The sequence below is a fragment of the Lactuca sativa genome, chromosome 3 (assembly GCF_002870075.4).
Source record: "Lactuca sativa cultivar Salinas chromosome 3, Lsat_Salinas_v11, whole genome shotgun sequence".
Taxonomy (NCBI): Eukaryota; Viridiplantae; Streptophyta; class Magnoliopsida; order Asterales; family Asteraceae; genus Lactuca; species Lactuca sativa.
The window spans coordinates 20,733,041-20,751,680 of NC_056625.2; positions in this window are offsets into that span (position 1 = coordinate 20,733,041).

Sequence of the window (18,640 nt, forward strand, 5' to 3'; positions counted from 1 at the left end):
ATAAAATAGGCATATAAAGGCATCTCTCCTACCATTCTATCATGCAATCCTGAGCAGATCCTTAGCCCTAATCTAACATGTGATTCATAGATTCACAACTCAAAGCATATCACAAAACATGTGTGGGTATTCTAGGGAACTTACTTGAGCTTGGTCGATTGCATGCACAACACCTTTCTTTATAAAAATTTCTTTTATAAAACATATATTCTTTTGAAAAATATCTACCAAATACTCAATTTGAGTTCAAGCACACCTGAGAGTATGTATGTATCCTTCAAACGAAGGCACTGATACCAACAGTATCGTCCCAAAACTTTGAACCAATTTTTTTTATATAAATAGACCATCATCGAGACATGTTTGTCAAAGCCATAAAGTATTTCCAATATATCAATAAACATCTCAAAAGTACATCAGAGTCAAATAAGTAGAAAATCATGGTGTGTGCAATGCGATCATCCCGAGCTCTTCCCCTTCAAATCAGTAGCACCTGAAACATAAACTGAAAACTGTAAGCACAAAGCTGGGTAAGTTCCCCAAAATACCACATACCATACTTATATGCCAGCTCAAGGCTGTGATAGTTCTATTTCATCCCCAAGTGTATTTCACCCCTGAGTCTATTTTACCCCCGAGTCTATTTCAACTCATATCTCAGCACAAGGTTCTACCTGGTTTATTTCACTCACAAGTTTATTTCAACTCATATGCCAGCACAAGGCCGTACCAAATGGTCTTTTTCACCTATCGATCTATTTCACCCCACATCCATATAGCAAACAGGCACACATGCATACAACACATACAACAGAAGTCACAAAGACTACAAGCACATAAAATTCTTAATTTCCTATAGTATAATGAGAAAACTCACCTCGCAAAGCAACTAAAAAGTCAACACGTCCTTAAAATCCCACAGTAGGTGCTAGGTGCCACCTAGATAACCACAAGAGGCAAATCCTTAATTTACCTATTAGGACATTAATAGTTGAACAAAATCCACAAATCAAAAGTCAAACCTCAAGGTCAACGATCAAAGTCAAAAGTCAATGTTGACTCCAACTGAACGACATGACATGGTCTTCCTTGGCTATGTCATGGTCCGCATACTACCAACCAGTAGGGAAAATCCCCACCGCCATGCTATGGTGACCTAGGACCACATCGTGCTTGCCGAGGTTCCAATAGCTTAAGGCAATAAGTTGTTTTCTTCGATTCCAAGAGCACTAAAGCTCATATCTAGTCCAAAATATGATCTAGACGGATAAAGCTTCTAACTTTATCCGTTTGGACCACCCAAAAGGTCGAAAACCCAAATTTCTATGTCCCAAGAGGCTTGATAAGGCATGGACTTAACCAATAAGCACTTATTTCACAAGTTCCAAAGTCCATCCTTTCTAAAAGTGATTCTAGCACCAAAACTAACTTAAAAGTTGGTGCTTTATAGACATGTATGTATTGAACCCATGTTAGGTCAAAACGAGGGTTTTATGACCTAATCTCATGTGTGGGTCAAAATCCCAACCAAACTCCAGATCCATGGCACAAAATACTCCACATGTCCCAGAGATGCATAAAGTTGCAAACTTTATCATATCTTATCATCTCAACAAACAAGAAAAAGAAGTTAATGGTACAAAACTCAACATCTAGCAACCTAGCATAATAAAAATCGAGTCTTGGACAATTACAAAGGTCCAAAAGCGCGCTAAGGTGAAGAACGCAAACTTGCTTGCTTGATCTTTGATTCTTTCTTCTTCCTTCTTCCTTCTTTAGCTTCAAGCAACTCCAAAACTCGATCAATAATGGAGGAAATTAATTAGGGTTTCTTTGGGGATTGAGGGGATTGATGTAGGATGAGGATGAGCAAACCCTAGCCTCCTTATTCCTTTAAATTGGGAGCAAAACCGGAAAAATAGGGTTTGTATGCCAGCCGCCACCAGGACATTCCCAATACTGCCACGTCGTGGTGACTTGAATGAACATACGACCCAATTTTGCCTTGCCATGTCGTGGTGGTACCTCTACCACACTGTGGTAATCCCCAAAGTGACAATTTGATTATAATCGATGTCATCAAGATCAAAGCATTAAAATTCTTTTCTGCTAGTTATTCAGACTGTGAAGTGAGTTTCCTTACTATACTTAAGGGTCAAAGGCACCAATGTTGGCCCAGATGATAATATATCATGGTTTACGATGTCGCTATGCTATAGTGATATGTTAGATCTGTATGATTATTTGTTTGCTAGTTATATGTTTATATATTGCATATGTTGACATAGTATGGTTGAGTTGAGGCAATGTTGCTTTGTGCGGAAGCCAACAAACCTAGGAGCAATCCATACATATGTTGTGGGCCGGATAGGCATGCCAAAATTATGATTTGGGATCGGGAGCGATCCATACATGATTTGTGGGCCTGAAAGGCAAGCCAGACTCATAGTATGGGCTCAAGGGTAATCCAGCCCGATGGTTGTGGGCCCAATATACATATTGTTGTATGTTTTGTATGGTGGTATTCACTATGCTTTGGCTTACAGCTTAAGTGTTATGTTTCAGGTACTTCATATGATCGAGGGAATGGCAAAGGTGTGATCATATACATCCTTCGACGACATGTTTTAGAAATATTATGATACACTGATCTGGGAATATTTGTTCTTGACATTAGTTTTTTATGATCTGGGTTTTTGTTGGACACAATGATTTTACTTTAATTAAAAATGAAAATATTTATTGTGAATTTTGGAATGTTACAAGTTCATATCAGAGCCATGGTTTGTGGGAATTAGATAAGCATTCATGTGAATCTAGACTCCAACTCTAGATCTCCAAAAGAAAACAAAATCAAAATAATTTCCAAAATAGTTTTCAAAATTTTATTTTAAAATTGTTTTCCAAATTGTTTACAAGGATGATCGAGAAGAATGACATGTATACGATCAACCAGAGCATGAAAGTGTACCCCAAGATATCCACAGTATTATTTGTTCATGATGATTTTGAGAAAACTGCATGCGAGTTTATAGGCTAAGGATCTTTAGGAACTGCATGTTAGAACCGCCTAAGTTATGATGCTTGATAGCCTAAGATAATCTCTTATATGGTAGATGGAATTGACATCATTACTATAGTTGCATAGTGTTTGCATCATAGTTGTAAATAACCAAGGCTCTATAGCTTGAGAATGTTTCATTTAGCCTTATTTCATGTTCCTTGTTTGGTTGTGCACATAGGGAAGAATCAAGTATTCGACTGTCTATAGAATTTAGCGCTATGTATGATTAGTATACATGAGCAGCTATAGGGTTGGTGGAAGTTTCATGAGTGAGTATGTTGGCAGCCGTCCAGATGAGAATGATTAGCCCCTCTTGAGTGAGTGGGTATAGGATGAATGCAAATCCTAGTTGTGGGTTTGTTTTCAGGTAATTTGTGATCATCCATTGAGACAAATACAGGTAGGTGTGGAAGGTAGTATGGGCTTGTACTACTAAAAGCATAGGACCTGTATGTATAGCAAGGAAGTCACAAACCCTGAAGGTTTAGTCTCTTTGTATGATTGTAACTATATGAACTGTGGCATTTCTGATGTATTTTGGTTTATTTTCAGTATGGTGTTCATGAGAGGATCTAGTTCTAGAGTTGGTGGTCAGGATAGGCCGGGGTTAACAGATGATGACATTTATGAGTTTATCACTACTGAGGTAGCTGCTTCTGTCCGGGGTGCCATCCCCAAGGTTTTGGTCTATTAAGATTGTGATGATTGAATTGTTCGATGAATAGTACATTTCTATGTTCGAGGCTGCTGCTGCTATAGTTACCGTATTTGTAGCTACCGCGGGGGTTCAAAGGAGAGGATCATTAGAGTATCAAGACTTCAACAACATTAAGCCCCCTAAGTTTGACGTGTTAACGGCCCGATTGTAGCTCTGAGATGGATTTATGGTGTGGAGGGCTGCCTCTTTACATGCTCCTGTCCGGAGGACTTGAAGGTCAGGTGTGCCCTGAACTCCTTCGACTGTGCATGAAGGACTGGTGGAACCTAATGATCAGTTCCTATAATCTTGATTAGAGGACTGTTGTTACTTAGGAGTAGCTGTTAGAGATTTTTTGCATGAGGTATGTTCCCTTCATGGAGACGGAGAGGTTGGCTTACGAGTATTTTGATTTGAGGTTGATAAGGGAGACGATAACGAAGATCACCAAGATATTTACTAAGAGGGCTTTATTCCGTCTCGAGTTTGCTGCTTCAGAGCAGGCCTAGATTATGTGATACTTGAGTATGCTCGATACTAATATTTGGTAGTTTGTTTCTACCTAGTGTTACAGTACCCTCACCAAACTTTAGGATGCTACGAGGAGGTGAGAGATTGAGATAGAGACCCAGATCAGGGAGCAACGTCATGCTCTGATTCAGTCCCAACCTATAACAAAGCGGTTCAAGCCCACTGATTTATGATCAGGAGGTTAGAGGGGCCCCAATTGTGGCAAGTACAGAAAGGTTCATGAGGGTGTTTGTTGTTCTTTTAGGGTGCCACAAATTTGGAAGGGAGGGCCATATTGCTAGCGATTGTCGTCAGCAAGCCCCAGTACCGAGCACCAGGATTTGCTATCAATGTGAGTAGGTTGGCCATGTGAAGGCCAACTTCCCCTTACTTGCAGTGAGACGAGCGCAAGCTCCAGAACCGGCTACTTTGAGTAGCACGGATGGATGCTAGGGCATGGAAGAGCCTCCAAGGGCTCAAGGTCGTGCATTCCAACCCACAACAGAGGAGGTGCAGGTGATGCCAGACGTCATTATTGGTATGTTTTCATTTGTTATTCCGTCAAATTATTTTATGGTATGCTTATGTTTATAATTCTCCTAGGTACATTTTTAGTGAAGTCCTTTCCTGCTCTAATGATTTTTGACTCGAGTGCGAATCGGTCATTTGTGTCTCAGTCCTTCAGTAGGAGTTTTAATATGTCTCTTGGAAAGTTGGAGTGCCCGTTGCGAGTTTCCATCACCAACGAGAATGGGTTTTTTGCATCAAGCGTTTTTTGGGGTTGCGTTTTGGAGATTTTTAGGGTGTCTTACCCAATTGGTCTGATCCCTATTCCCATAGGGATGTGTTCGTGGTAGTAGCGATGTACTGTTTGAGCAATTTTGGTGTGATGATTGACTGTGAGGGTTGGCGGGTGGTAGTTTGAACCCTAAGTTGCGAAGCTTTGATTATTTATAGAGAGGGTACCAAGGTTGGATCAGCCTTTTCTTCTGCTGTCAGGACTTAGCAGTACCTGCAGCATGGATGTGTAGGTTACCTCGCATATATGGTTGACACTCGGTTCAGGATGGAAGTTTCGGTTTTGGGGTTACCTCGCATATGTGGTCAATACTCGGTTCGGGGACGATGTGTCCATAGTCAGGGATTACCCGATGTGCCTCCTAAGAGGCAGGTTGGGTTCATGATTGATTTGGTTCCCAGTGCGACCCCGATTGCTAAGGCGTCACACATATTATCACCACCAGAGATTTTTTGGGGTGCAAAGTTATTCATGGAGTGACTTTGTAATGGTTTGACTCTTGTAGACCCACTTGCATATGGGATTAATGCCTTATAACATGAGAGTGAGAGAGAGAGAGAGGGAGAGAGATAGAGAGAGAGATAGATAGAGAGAGATATGTTACCGCCTCTATATATAGTGGGTTGCATACCACTTGTAGAGTGTGCTTGAGAGATGTAGTTCATTGTGACTAGTGAGTGGGGTATTTATATAGAACTAGATCTTCATCCCTTTTTACTCATTTATTATGATCGAATACATCTTTTAGCACCCAAATCACCGTGTTCTTTGTATTCTTTTAATTTCTCATGCCAAATCAAACGCTCATGATTCACTACACTTAGTATCAGAGTGGGTCTTCGAAGATCAAAGCGATTTTTGAAGAAACGGTTCTCGGTTTTGCTACATTCAACACAATTTGAATGTTTATGGTGAGTCTCGCAATGATCTCTCAAATTCTATTTGATTTGTACTTACGTTATTGAATTTTTTATCATTTTGACTCATTGGATTAATTTTTTTTTTAAAAACCCTTTGTTATGTTCCAATAAACTTTTCATTGATCAAGCCCAATTCAATCCAATATTCTTTTGTTTGATTAGATTCTCATTTTGCAAATATTATTTTGAATCAAAATCTATCCCAAAAGTGAATTGAATTTTTTTGTTTATCTCGAGCCCAAAAAAGAATCTGGTGATGTTCATGGTCGTTTTCATTTTGAGCCAAAAATTCAATTCGTTTAAGATCCAATATTCTAAATCCGTTACTCTTCACGAAGATCATATAAAGCCCAAATCAATTTAATTGATACTTTCATAGTTCTCGATCAGATCATCTGTCTGCTTTTTGATCTACGGTCAAATTTCATTTGAATCACTATTGGTTTTGTTTGATTAAATCTTTCATTCATATATCAAATTCCAATCGAGTATTGATATGGAGCAGAATCAATTCATGTTTTCGATCTTAATGATTCATTCTCGTTTCGTTTTGTTTCGGTGAGTCTGAATTAAAACGTAATCATTGTTCATCATATTGTTGTCCTTTTAGTTTGTTGAAATCTATTTGATATGATATTTGAGAATTGAGTCTTGTTCTTGTATAAATCTTGTGAGAACTGTAGTTGGATAAGTCTTGATTTAAGGGTCATATCAAAGAATCATTGAGATTGACTTTGATAAATCGAATAATGATGATAATCATTTTGAAGAACAGTCAAGAAAATATGAAGATGGGGATGATTATTGATGAATCAAAACCGTTTGATCTAAAATTGTTCAGAACAATGTTGATTTTTGTGTTTGGCGGTAGTTGAAATTGAAAAGTCAAAAATTGTTGGATTGTTGTTCTGTGAATAGGATGTCGAAATCATTTGATGAAGCGTTCTAGTCGACATTAGATGATGTTAAGTCCAAGTCGAATGTGTTCATTGGAGTCGTTTGAGGTTCGAACGTGTTTTATTTTGATCGGTCGCATCGAATGCTTTGAAGTCGACTTTAATTTGAAGCAGTTCAAATGATGTATTGGGATGTTCACTGGAGTTAAAATTGGAGTTGGTCATAGGTCTAATTTCTCATATTTGGAATGGAAATCAAAACGAAGATTGTCTAATGATGAAAGTGTTCGCCATTGGTCAACTGCTTCACATCTTGCAAGACAGCCCACTTTTACTTTTAGTGTTTTGGAAGATTGGCTTGAGGTCGCATTCATTGATTGAAATTGAGTTCGATGTGCGCTTGATAATTTCGGCATGTGAAAGTCCAATTGTTTGGGAATTCTGTGAGAGTTCGCATATGAAGTCGTTTTGGGATTGAACAGATCTTCGCATATGAGGTTGTATTTTGGATTGAGAGATCGAACTACCTTTCCTTTGTAAATTGATTTGGGTTGACGCTCAAACAAGGCTTTGTACCTAAGATCGATGATTGGGTTTGGAGGTCGAAATCAATTTTCGACATGAGGTCAAATGGTTCGTTCACATTCATGGATTGTGAGTATACATACCGTTCGAATCTGGAACGCGAAGTGGAGAAGAAGTCAAATATTTGCTTCGCATCCATAAACATCCAATGAAATGGCAGTTTTAACCCACTTTCGCAAAGACGGCTATAAAATTGTGCAAAATGCTAAATTTCCGTATCGCATACATGCTGTTTTGTGAATTGGCAAATTTTACGCATTTGGGATAAAATTCTAAGAAATGGGGAGCTTTTTCGAATCAGGTCCTGAAGCTTTTGTGAATTGAAACTTTATGCCCTAGTTTTGCATTTAAGGTAACGTTTTGCATTTGAGGTTGTTTTCGTGCAATGGGTCCCTATGTAATTTGAAATTGACAGTTTCTACCCGACTTTTTGAAATTTAACTCAAAGACAGTCCGAGAAGTATCGAATTCGAAAATTGTGATATTTTTGGATTTTCAGGATTGATGCAAAACGGTTATGCGATGTTTTAAGGGGGATTTTTATATGGAAAATTCTAAATTGAGCAATTTCTCATTCCTTTCCGGTTATATAATCATTTTTCGATTATAAAAAGGGGTGAGATTTAAATATGAGAATTCGGAAGTTGTGAATTTTTCATATTACGTGGACTTGAAGACCAATGTGACCTTGAGAAATTGAAGTTTATGAAGTGATTCAATTTGGGATTCTGAAGTGATTTGGGTTTCCCCGGTTAATCATGGGTTTGTACTTAATGAAGCTTTTTGGGTTGTGCTTTTATACTCAAATTTGGGTAATCTTGTGGAGGTTTGGATACTCCTAATTACCTTTTGATGCTCAGTTTGTAAGGTTTCACAGTCTAGAACATGTATTTTAACGTCATTGAAGAATTAAAGATTTGAAGTTCATTTCTACATTTTTTCACGTTTGAGGCTTAGTTCATGAAGTTGCTCATTTTTGGAATATTGAAGCGGGTCATCTATTCCTAACTTTGAGGGGGAGAGTGTTGGGGTTCAAAGTGATTCATGGAGTGACATTATGTAACAACTTGATATTTCAAGTCAATGTAATGACCTAAAGTCAAATATTGTAAACTATTTTGAGATGATATTAAAAATAGCGACATAATGAAATGTTCAAAAATCTCAATGTGAATGTACAAAGTGGTAGATATTGTAACTAGGTTTTCAAAAATATAAATAACACTAAAATTTGAGTTATAACAAAGAAGTTATGACCAATCGAAGATCCACAACAAAACCTGTAAAACACTGTTAAGCATCAAACGAAAATTTAAATAAAATACTTTTTAGCCTTAGGTATCTAAATGAAAGTCCTAGATATCATTAAACCGTAAACATACATAAAAAGCACGTCCAAATCTGACTTCGTATGAGGAAGTTATGATTTTTCTAAGTTTTCGATACAACGGTAGACAACAAAAAACTCGAAATAGAGATCGAGCGACTTTTAGCCGACACAACCTATACAAGAATCGAAGATCTTGGCAATAGTACTACAACGGTAAAAAGACAGACAAAAAAACGTCGGATGAATAAGTTATGAATTTTTAACGGACTTTTCCAGTCCCGACCTGTTAAAAATAATATTAAAAATAAAAGTCAAAATTAGCCGACGGAGTCTAAACGAAAGTTGTAGAGAATAATATCACATACGCGTGCATATAAAGAACATCAAAATCGGAACTTGTATGCAAGAGATATAAATTTCTGAAGTTCCGGACACGAATTCCCACCCTGTCAGAGGACTCACGACGTGAGCCACTTCATGCTCACGATGTGAGCCAGGGATGGATAGGATTCCAGCGTGGGGCTGTCAGGAGTCGAGTCAACAGGTGGATAGGATCGACCTCACGATGTGAGCCACTCCATGCTAACGACATGAGCTCCAAAAAATGCACCCTATATAAAGGATGCGAGGGCTCCGGGTTTTGATTGCTAGTTCACTACCTTCTCTCCCAAATTTCGTACTTCTACCCGCTCGGGACTACCCCGACGCCTCAGTTTCATATCCAAGCTCTGACGAAAGTTTGAAGCCCCGAGATTTCCGAGAAATCGACTTCTTTCCGGTCGAAGTGCTGCCCGAGCAAAGTATCAATTTCATCAAATCGTCACTTCTACCAAGTGAGTTCATACCCCTACTACACTTTTAAATATTTTTAAATGCTTTTAAACACTTTGGGGGGGGGGGGGGGGAATACAAGTAAACACACGGTTAAACTCGTGTGAAAACATCAATCTTTTGCTATACTTTCATACTAATGCATTAACTATCATTTGAAGTTGTTAACATGCAAAACATCACACATCACAACTTTACCCTCATGGGATACAATATGTTTTATAAATAGAAATATGTTTAATTTATATTTTTTCATACTACATCATACCAAGGGTAACCATTTCAACTATAACATTACGTTTATACAAAGAAAATACATATCGTTATTATGCCTTTATCAATATTGTAGAAAGAGTAATCATTTTGGGCATAAACATATACATTTCAAAATACGTGACTTAATTGAGAATATGTGAGTCATTCGTCTTCATCGTACCTATCAAGGTACACAAGAAAGCCCTGTTTTATAACCAGAGTCTTCGCCCGGAGAACATGATAAGTGTGTATAGATCAATGTGGGACTGATGATTCCGCACCCTGACTGTTAGCTACAGTCGGCAGGGTGACAAATATCATAATGCTTCGACGCCTGAAGAACGTCGCTACAGGCAAATCCATCATAGTATGGTTATTATTATGGTATTATGTTTTCGCAGGAGTAGTAATATTACAGTTATTTTTACGTGAAAATACAATCTTCTTATAGTTTTGTTTACTAATAAACCTATACATCATTATTTTAAGTATGACGTATTTACTTAGACGTTACAGTCTTGGGCATTTAAGACTGCTTTTCAACTTTAGGAAAATATAGAATTTTCTTGGTTCAGTATATTCATTTTATACAACTCAACGATTCATAACTCACTTTATAGGAAAATATCGGATTTTCTAGAAAACAAACGTTAACTTTCGAATGGCATGCATTTACGCAAAATATCTACTTATGAACTCACCAACTTAATTGTTGACACTTTTTCTTTAAAATAACTTGTATTCTCAGGAAATCGCTAAACACCAGGTTAGCAACTACTTTTGCTGACTAATGCTCTGGCATTAGTAACATCTTTTGGAGAATCATATTGTATTTGACTTTTGAAACATGTAATACAACAATCATGTAAACTTTTCAAATATATATTATGGTGGTGTGTAATTTCTTTACTATTCAATTGTTATGATATTGTACATGACCTCCTCCGCCCCTGAATGTTTCTGTCGTTCAGGTTTGGGGTGTGACAGATTGGTATCAGAACATTGTTTATAGTGAACAAAGTATATCAAAACCGTTTTTGATATACAACTATAAACACAATTGGACAAAAACACTCTGATTAAGAGATGTACTTTTAAAAATATAGTTTTATTAAAAGTATACATGCATACATTACATAACCGTAATAGTATCATAAGTGAAAACAATATAGAAGTATTATAGATGAGTTGTGCACTATAGGTATGTCTTGGAATATGTAATCGGGACTGGAATGAATATAGCCTGATCAACTATATTTATCCGAGAGCCGACTAACATATGTTAGGGAATAGTTGCAGTGGACAACAAGTCTAAAACTTACCAAATATATAATCTTTAGAATCAAACATAATATTTAGAATACTATAGGAGTATTTTGAAAATTCAATAGTTTAACCTACAAGTTCAGATTTACATGCTTTAGGTTTAGAAAATTCTCATACCCCTATTCTTGCATAGACACAATGGCCAGATTCCATCTACCAGGGGTCCCTACTACCAGAACCAAGGCAATGGTGGATGGATTGAGGATGATTCGAAAGAGGATCCAGAAGAAATTATGGACGAAGGAAAAGACTCCGAGGAGATTCCTAAAGAAGAGAATTAGGAAGAAATGTGAGAGGACTCTGAATCAGATCCTGAAGACAATAACCTACTCTTAGTGGCTCCGATTCAAAATCCTAATCCTCAACTGGGATTTTAAGGATCGACACCTCTGTGGGCTGTGAACCTAAATAGGTGGAGTCGCGAATAGGGTCAACCCCCTCCGTTCAATGGAGACTAGAGCTTCTACAATCTGAGCGAGGGAGGCTCAGCAGACAGAGTCCTTCCTATAATGGTTCGCCGAATTGCTCGAAATGATGAACAAGGAAGGGCAACTTCCAACGAACCGAGGAGAATGATGTGAACACCAGGGTCAATACAGTCCGCATCCGACAGTTAGGATTAGCTCATGGAAGAACCGTAAATCAAAATGAAGCTTGGCAGAGAGAGCTAACTGCAACTCAAACTGAAGTCAGGGAGATCTGTGTTAACTTTGGAGTCAACAAAGTTCGTCTTCGTCATCTGACCGATGACCAGGACTTTGAAAGGTCTCATACTGACGCCTTATAGGTGGAATTCGATGCCTTTCGATCTGAGACCAAGGATCTTCGTCAGAACCAGGTGGCACTGCAAAGACGTGTATCGGAAGCGGAACAGCAGCTGGCTAAAGCCAGGACTAAATCAAGTACCAACCACAACAATTCCCCTTGCGAGTAGAGTCTACTCTACTCTGTCTTTTGGATATAATTTAGGTCTTTGTATGGACTCTAGTATTAATTTTCTATATTGTAGACGTGTAGATGAGGTCAAATTTTCCCAACGTTTCGATGTATCCACCATATATATATATATATATATATATATATATATATATATATATATATATATATATATATATATAATTTGCGTTGCGTGTAAATTTCCTAGGATACCACTCAGATTCGTAGGTTTATCTGTTATTATATAAACTACTATTATGAATCGAACACAAGTTCATTCTTAAGTCGAATCTTAACATATGAAGAGTTCTAAATAACCAACTTTTTACCACTCGACTCTGAAATCATCTGAGACTTATTATCCTTCATTGTAAATTCTTTAGCAGCAAGATGCCTCCTCGCAGATCCACACGCCGCGTCAACAATGCAACACTGATGCCACCGCCGCCACCTCCACAATATGATCCCGTCATGGTACAAGCTATTATCACTGCAGCAGTGGCAGCTGCTCTTACACAAATAAACACTAACGGCGTTAGCGCAACTGGAAGCAGTACCAACCACTTGAATCATGGCATTGGCCATGGTCATATCAGAGACTACACTGTTGGGTTTTTAGCATTCTAACACTTCTATGGTGTGCATGCAACCCTAAATACCCTGGATTTATGTTTTCTCTGTTATACATGCAAATATGAATATTCCAAGGTATTACCCTAACTAGCGTACAATCTTTGATACTTGGGTAATAAACTAAATAGAAATACATACCTTGTTGATGTAGCTTGACTCCATGAAGCTTGAGAGCCTAGCGCCCCAAGTGTGACACCTCAAATGGTTCACACAACATCACCAACACATGGAATAACCATGAGAAAGAGACAATCCATGCTCAAATCGGCTAGCCCTCATATATGTATCACTAGTGCCAATTTCTTGAGCTAAAGGGGTATTTATATAGTGTGGCTATTAGGGTTACACCATCTAACTCATGACGTTTCCCATTCCTTATGCTCCATGGGTTTTAACCTCCATGGAGTATCCATGGGTCACCACATGGGTAAAACCCAACATAAGGAATCTTGGATCATAAGCCCACATATATAAGAATTAATGATTTACACAATCAATTCCCATATATTTAATTAGTCTCTTTTGATCACTAAATTAAGTCCAAATTAATTCTTGATCAATACTAATTAAATAACATTATTTCATATTAATATATTAGAACTTATAATATATTAATATGTCACAAATGTCATCTTCTCACAAACGGTCTATCCAAATGTTTCGATGCCATGCAAGCCAAATGGTCCATGTCGAGTCGGGTCAAGAACATACCAATTATAGTTATGGACTTAGACACTAATCCAACAGTCTCCCACTTGGATAAGTCTAAAACTATTATTGAGTATGACTTCAAAACCTAACTGACAATCGTAGCTCTGAAAAGCTGCTATCGAACTCTGACCTTGTTGATGAACTCTGACCTTTGTCAATGACTTGTCCATTAGATAAAGGATCATATATTCCTCCATTATAGATATCATATGGACTAAGACATGGATTATAAATCATTCTATCTATCCATTTGTTGTTTCCCGATTCCCGATTCATGATGACTGACTAATTGAACAGATCAAACCAGTCTTGGCTTGGCCAAGTACTCACATGTGTCATCATTAAATCATTAAGGGTCCCACATATATCGCTTTTATCCCGAAGGTAAAAGGAATGGATAAACATCGACTCATATGGCTTGTTCTACTACTTGTTGAATCATACACAAAGACACGTTTTATAACATCGAGTTACCAATGCGGTTTCATGCAATCAATGTATGACCAACTCATAGTAACAACTCATATCTCTAGGTTTGAAGAATACAAGATATTATCGTTGTAACAACTCAAATTTTTCAAACAAATTTTTCATTTTTAAAATATAATTGTTTCCATTAAAAACAAGGCATAAATAGTTTAATTATTCGGTCAATACAATTATTCAAACTCCCAAGATCATAAAACAATCTTCAGTGTGTATCGATCATGCCGGCGCCTTCCCACGGTCCTCGCTAGTACCTGAAATACATGCACAACAACTGTAAGCATAAATGCTTAGTGAGTTCCCCAATATACACTTACGCACATACGCCTTTCCAGGCCCTGACCTTCCGGTCCTCATTACAACGCCTTCCGGCCCATAACATAATCGCCTTCCGGCCCATCACATATTGCCTTCCGGCCCACATATCATACATAGCACATATAACAATTAACTTACCACACATAGCATACATATCACATAACATATTCGACCTTCCGGTCACACAGTCAAACCCTTCCGGGTACAGTATAGTGAGAAGACTCACCTCGTAAATGCTGAAAGCTAGCAACTCCTGAAATCACTCGTGCACAAACCAACGAGCTACAACCCTCCTATAACATTACATAACTCATTAGCACTCATATCATCTAAGTGTGACTATCCCTAAGAAGTCAGACTTAGGTCAACTCTGGTCAACGGTCAACGGTCAACTCAACTGGACTCGGCGAGTACCCTGGCGACTCGGCGAGTCTAGTTGCCTTCACCAATTCCTGCATGATCCCTCTCTACTCGTCGAGTATCCCTCTTGACTTGACGAGGTCCTCGTGGAAGAATCGCGGGGCCACCCCGACTCTACTCGTCGAGTCTGAAGAACAAACTCGGCGAGTCCCAGCGAATCTTCAAGCTACTCGCCGAGTCTGAAGAACAACTCGGCGAGTCCATGCCATGCAGACGAGTAACTGCTTCCTGAATTACGTATGGCCCCAAGATATACAACCATGGGACCCTCTGGACGTCTAAACATCTCTTTACTGTGGGTATAACATCTGGGTAATAACATAATAACCCATCTAATCACTAAATGGGTTTTTCATAAACCCTAGGTTCATAGGCACATTAACTAACATAATTGATCCGAGTATTACCTGAGAACGTTCTCTCTGTGTCCCCCAAACTTCAGGACTCGATCCTCCTTGATATTCCTTTGATCAATTTCTTCTTCTTCTTGTCCAACCAATTCTTCCAAGTTCCAAAAGCTTTCTCTCCTGCCCTAGACGTCCACAGCGATTAGGGTTCTTCTCAATCGACCAAAAGACTGAAAATGACGGCCTAAGAGGCGTTATATACGATTCAAACTGAACGGTTAGGGTTTCTGCGGAACAGCGCCGACTCGCCGAGTCCATACCTGGACTCGTCGAGTCCCGTCGCGATCCCGCGACCAAGTCTGCGATCCTACTCGGCGAGTTTAGGCTCCAACTCGCCGAGTCCCCTCTTAAATCACCCCAAAAACATAATTTTAATAATACCTGAGATTTCGGGCTGTTACAACTCTCCCCCACTTGGATTAGACTTCGCCCTCGAAGTCTCATTCTGCAAATAGTTCCGGATGCTGCTCCCGCATTTCGCGCTCCGGTTCCCAAGTCATTTCTGATCCCTTACGGTGTTGCCATTGAACCAACACCAGAGGTACTTCTTTGTTCCTCAGAACCTTGATCTTCCGATCCCTGATAGCCACTGGTCTCTCCGTGTAATTCAGGCTCGCATCCACCTGAATGTCCTCCAATGGAACCACTGCCGACTCATCGGCTATGCACTTCCTCAACTGCGACACATGAAAAGTGTCATGGATCTGTCCCAACTCCGCTGGCAACTCCAACCGGTAGGCTACTCGACCTATCCTTGCAATCACACGAAATGGCCCAATATACCGGGGCCCCAACTTGCCTCTCTTCCTGAACCGAATCACTCCTTTCCAAGGAGAGACCTTCAGGAGAACGAAGTCGCCGACCTGAAATTCAAGCTCGGATCGGCGCCTGTCTGCATAATTCTTCTGTCGGCTCTGGGCAGTCAATAACCTTTGTCTCACTCGCTGAATCTGCTCTGTCGTCTGGAGCACGATCTCCGTGCTGCCCATCACTCTCTGTCCCACCTCTCCCCAGCAAATGGGAGTCCGACATCTCCTACCATACAACAGCTCGAAAGGCGGCATACCAATGCTCGAATGATGGCTGTTGTTGTAGGAAAACTCCGCCAATGGTAAATACGCATCCCAACTACCCCCGAAGTCTAACACACACGCTCGGAGCATGTCCTCCAGTGTCTGAATTGTCCGCTCGCTCTGACCGTCTGTCTGGGGATGGTATGCGGTACTAAAATGCAACTTAGTACCCAGCTCCTCATGGAATTTCTTCCAGAACCTGGAAGTGAAGCGCACATCGCGGTCTGACACAATCGAGATCGGCACTCCGTGCCGAGATACCACCTCTTTCACGTATATCTCCGCTAACTTTTCCGCTGAAGAACTCTCACTGATGGCAAGGAAGTGTGCACTCTTTGTCAACCTATCCACAATCACCCAAATTGCGTCTACTCCCCTAGCAGTCCTTGGCAATTTGGTGATAAAATCCATAGTGATCTGCTCCCACTTCCACTCGGGGATCTCCAATGGCTGTAACTTGCCATGCGGTCTCTGGTGCTCAGCTTTAACCTTACGGCAGGTCAAGCACCTCTCAACGAACCATGCCACGTCCCTCTTCATACAGGGCCACCCATATTCCTTCCTTAAATCCAAATACATCTTTGTAGCACCGGGATGGATCGAGAATTTCGATTTATGAGCCTCTTCCATCAACGTAATACGCGTACCGCCCACGAACGGCACCCAAATCCGACCCCGAAATGTCATAAGGTCTCGACTATCCTTGACAAACTCTGAGATTAACCCCACAACCCGCTCTTTCTTCTGTATTTCTGGTCGCACAGCCTCAGTCTGTGCCCTACGAATATCATCCAATACATGAGTCATCACGGTCAGTCTCAAGCACACATCTCGCAATGGAGTGCTCTCCGCCCTGCGGATCAATGCATCGGCTACCACATTAGCCTTGCCTGGGTGGTACAGGATCTCACAATCATAATCCTTGACCACATCCAACCACCTCCTCTAACGCATATTTAGGTTGGGTTGATCCATCAAATACTTCAAACTCTTATGGTCCGTGTATATCGTACATCGAACCCCATACAAGTAGTGACGCCAAATCTTGAGAGCGAACACTACTGCCCCCAACTCTAAATCATGCGTGGGATATCTCGCCTCATGAGGCTTCAGCTGCCTCGACGCGTAAGCTATCACATGACCCCTCTGCATCAACACTGCACCCAATCCCGAAATCGATGCGTCGCAATATACCACGAAATCTTCCATCCCTTCTGGAAGAACTAATATCGGGGCTTCGCACAATCTTTGGCGAAGTGTCTCAAAGGAGGTCTGCTGCTCGGGCCCCCATGAGAACGTAACACCCTTCCGGGTCAATCTGGTGAGTGGCACCGCGATCTTGGAGAAATCCTTGATAAATCTCCGATAATACCCTGCCAACCCAAGGAAACTTCTGATCTCAGAGGGTGACTTCGGCACCTCCCAACTCATCACCGCCTCAACCTTGGCCGGATCGACCAATATCCCTTTCTGATTGACTACATGTCCTAGAAACTGGACCTCCCGCAACCAGAATTCACATTTGGAGAACTTTGCATAAAGTTTCTCCGACCTCAATACCTCAAGGACCTCCCTCAAATGCTCCTCATGCTGCTCTCTCGATCTCGAATACACCAGAATGTCGTCGATAAATACGATCACCGACCGATCCAACATCGGCCTGCATACCCTGTTCATGAGATCCATGAACACAGCCGGGGCATTGGTGAGTCCAAAAGGCATCACCACAAACTCATAATGCCCATATCGCGTCCTAAACGCTGTCTTCTGGACGTCTTCATCCCGTACTCTCACCTGATGGTAACCTGACCTCAGATCGATCTTGGAAAACCAAGATGCTCCCTGCAACTGATCGAATAAATCATCGATCCTCGGCAACGGGTAACGGTTCTTGACCGTTAGCTTGTTCAACTCCCGGTAATCAATGCACATCCGGTGTGAACCATCCTTCTTCTTGACGAACAGAATAGGTGCTCCCCAAGGCGAGCTGCTCGGCCGAATGAATCCCTTTCCCAGCAACTCCTGGAGTTGCGAGGACAACTCTTGCATCTCCGGAGGTGCAAGACGATAGGGCACTTTAGCAATAGGCGCGGCCCCCGGAACCAGATCGATACCAAACTCTACTTGCCTCACAGGAGGTACTCCCGGCAGTTCCTCGGGAAAAACATCTGAAAACTCACGCACCACAGGGACCTCCTTAACTGACTTCGGTCTCTCGGAAACCTCCCGCGTATCCATCACATACGCCACAAAACCCTTACAGCCCTGCTGTAGACACTGCCTCGCCCTAGCGGCCGAACAAAAAGCTGATCCCGAACGGGTACCCTCGCCGTACACCGAAAGAACTCCCCCTCGAGGGTCTCGTATAGTCACCAACTGACGCTCACAGTCGATGACAGCGCCGAACCGGCTCAGCCAGTCCATGCCCACGATGACACAGACA